We start from the raw sequence: 3,397 nt of genomic DNA on the forward strand, positions 1-3,397 counted from the left end.
AAAGTTCTTTATATCTGTGGAAGCCTTTTCATGTGTCTTTCATTTAAGAAGACATGACATTAGAGTTATACTTTGTTTTAGAGGGAAGGGAAGAGCAGCAGTCTGGGGAGGACAGTCCTCTACTCTGCTGTCCCTCCTACAGTCAAATGAGAGAAGATCTGAATAGGCATAAGGCACTGACCTTGGTGGGGTGGGACTGGACTTTTTGGTAGTGCCACACCAAAACATCCTGGGTAAAGAAGACTGGTAGGTTTTATTTAGTTTGTTTTTAACTTCAAAATAGTGGGAAAAGTGAGGCAAAAACAATAATCATGCCATAACATTCAAATAGAAATTTGCCAAAGTATGTCTTTCCTTCTGGCTTATACAATGATGGGTAAATTACTTTTACTTCACTACTTAAAACTTTTCTGTTTTCCAAATTTTGCTTAAAATGCTTTAAAAAATCAGAAAAACATTTTTTGTTTGTCTGTTGTTAGAAAGAGAGAAGCAAAAGAGGAACAGTACATGGGAAATGGGCAGGGCAGATCTGGGAGGTATAAGGCAAAAGGGGAACCCAGGCTTGTTACCAAAGACAAAATGAGCAAACTAGACTAAGTGAAGGCTCTCTCTCCTGTGGATGGCTGGATGTGACTTATGCAAGCTGTTCTTCTTTAGTGCACTGATTGTTTAGGCCAGGTACGTATAATACTCCTATGTCAGTTCTTATTCCATCTCAATCCTCATGACACAGCTGTCATTGCTTTAATGCATTTCATGACTTCTTTATAATGCTTTTGAATCAATAACCCTTCTGTGATGCTTTTACTTTCTTCAAATTAGGGTAACACAACTGCAATGTAGCCTCCAGTTGATGACTTTTTTTGAAGGGTAAATGGCTTATGGAGAATATTTTGATTCCCTCCCATCAACCATCCTCTAACACAGCTAGATATGGTGTATTCTTCTCCATTTGAGTAATAAATCTTACACAGAGGTGCAAATACTGTGAGAAACTGTGCCCCCTGCTTAAATTTCCCAGAGACCTAGTTCTGAAGTCTGCTACAGTTGCTACTGATCTGATAAGAAATGCTCTTAATAGTTTTTCAACTTTGAAGAACTGGATGAGAACCTGCCTATGATGACACATTTTTTTTTTTTTTGGTTAGAATGCTGCGGTATGCAATGGTCCTTACAGGGTTTACCTTTGACATCAGCTTTGTACCAAAAAGTGAAGTAATGATCCATGGACAATGACACAGCTGGCTCAGCAGGCATGGCTCAGTTGCAATGGTGATCTCCAGCACAGCTACCCCCACCCCCAGTAATTCAAGCACTTGCCATCAGCCTTTCTTGAATGAAGGTAACCCCTTGTTTGTGCCTTAATTTGGACATTTTTATAGACTTGTTTTAATTTGGTTATTTTCATGGTATTAGAACTGTAAACTTGCAACTTAATAAATTCCTTTTTTAAAAAGCCATTCTGTCTCTGGTGTATAACATTCTGGAAGCTTGCAAATTATGGGTAATAGAAACCTCATGGTAATCACAAAGAAATTAAAATATATATATACAGGAAAAGGAATGAGAAAGGGATCAGTAAGAAACAGCACAAAAGATCAACTATATAGAAAAGGAAGTTGCAATATAGGAAAAGAAAAACAAAAAGATGTGATATATAAAAATCAAAGGACAAAATGGATGAAGTAAGTGAACACTTACAGCAATAACATTGAATGTAAATGGATTAAACTCTTCAATAAAAAGACACAGATTGTCAAAATGGATAAAAGCATGATCCAACTATGTGTTCTTAACAAGAGAACACCTTAGACCCAAGAACACAAACAGGTTGAATCTGAAAGGATGGAAAAAGATACTCTATGCAAATAGTAAAAAAAGATCTGGGGTAGCTATACTAATACCAGACATAAAAGACTGTAAGTCAAAAGCTGTTTTGAGAAACAGAAACAGGGCAGTAAATATTAATAAAGGGAGAAATCCACCAAGAAGAAATAACAATTGCAAAATTGTTTAAAATGCCAAATACATAAAACAATGTTAGCTAAATTGAAGGGGGAAATAGACACCTCTACAATAATAGTTGGACAATTCAATACACTGTTCTCATCAACAGTAGAACATATAGACAGAAGAGCAGTAAGGAAATAGAGAACTTGAATAATATGATAAAGGAACCTAGCAGATACATACAAAACATTGCACCTTGTGCTACTTAGGTTCTGGTGTCAACCTGGCTAAGTGATTATGTCCAGTTATCTGGTCAGGCAAGCATTAGGCCTGACTATTGCTGCAAGGATATCTCATGGCTGGTGGATAAACAGGAAGGTTAGTGTGCCAGTATGAAAGGATTTATGTACCTTAGAAAATCCATGTTTTAATCCTGGTCCAATCTTGAGGGAGCAACCATTTCTTTTAACCCCTATTCAGGGATTATAAATTGGAAACTTGATTAAACTATCTCCACGGAGATGTGACACACCCAACTGTTGGAATTAACTTGATTAGATCGAGATGTGACTCCACCCATTCCAGGTGGCCCTTGATTAATTTACTGGGAGCCTTTCGAAGAGGAAGCATTTTGAAGACAGCTTGAGAATGATGAGAGCCATGAAGCAGAAAGCCCATGTTGCCATAGACCTTTGGAGATGAAGAAGGAATCAGTCTCTGAGGGAGCTTCATGAAACAAGAAGCCTGGAAAGAAAGCTAGCAGACATTGCTATGTTCACCTTAAGCTTTTCCAGTTGAGATAAAAAAAAAACCCTGAACTCCATCGGCCTTTCTTAAGTGACAGTAACCTCTTACTGGTGCCTCAATTTGGACATTTTTTATAGACTTGCTTTAATTGGGGCAGTTTCATGGCCTTAGAACTGTAAACTAACAATGTATTAAATTCCTATTTTTAAAAACCCATTCCATTTCAGGTATATCACATTCCAGCAGCTAGTAAACTAGAAAAGCTGTTATATTAAATCATCAGTCAGTTGATTGCATCTGTGGCTGATTACATTTGCAATCCACTAAAGTATGCCTCCCACAATGAGATAACCCAATCAGCTGAAGCCTTTTAAAGAAGAAGAGAGACTGTTTCATTGCTTCTTCATCCAGTGATCCTGTCCTGTGAAGTTCATCCAGACCCTTCATTGGAGTTGCCAACTTCACAGCCTGCCCTATGGATTTTGAACTCTTCCATTTCCATAGTTGTATGAGACACCTTGATAAATCTCATATTTACATATCAGTCCTGTGGTTCTGTTTCTCTAGAGAATGCTGACTAACACATCTTGGTAACAGGAGTGGTTCTTGAGAAACAGAAACTTTTTTTTTGCATGGGAAGGCACTGGGAATTGAATCTGGGTCTCCAGTATGGCAGACAAAAACTCTACCTGCTGAGCCA

General features: G+C 37.8%; 1 pseudogene; it reads right to left on the reverse strand.

Moving 5' to 3' along the window:
* Positions 1-722: 722 nt before the first annotated feature.
* On the reverse strand, positions 723-1,257 carry LOC143671906 (protein Abitram pseudogene; annotated as a pseudogene).
* Positions 1,258-3,397: the final 2,140 nt, after the last annotated feature.

The sequence above is a fragment of the Tamandua tetradactyla genome, chromosome X (assembly GCF_023851605.1).
Source record: "Tamandua tetradactyla isolate mTamTet1 chromosome X, mTamTet1.pri, whole genome shotgun sequence".
NCBI lineage: Eukaryota > Metazoa > Chordata > Mammalia > Pilosa > Myrmecophagidae > Tamandua > Tamandua tetradactyla.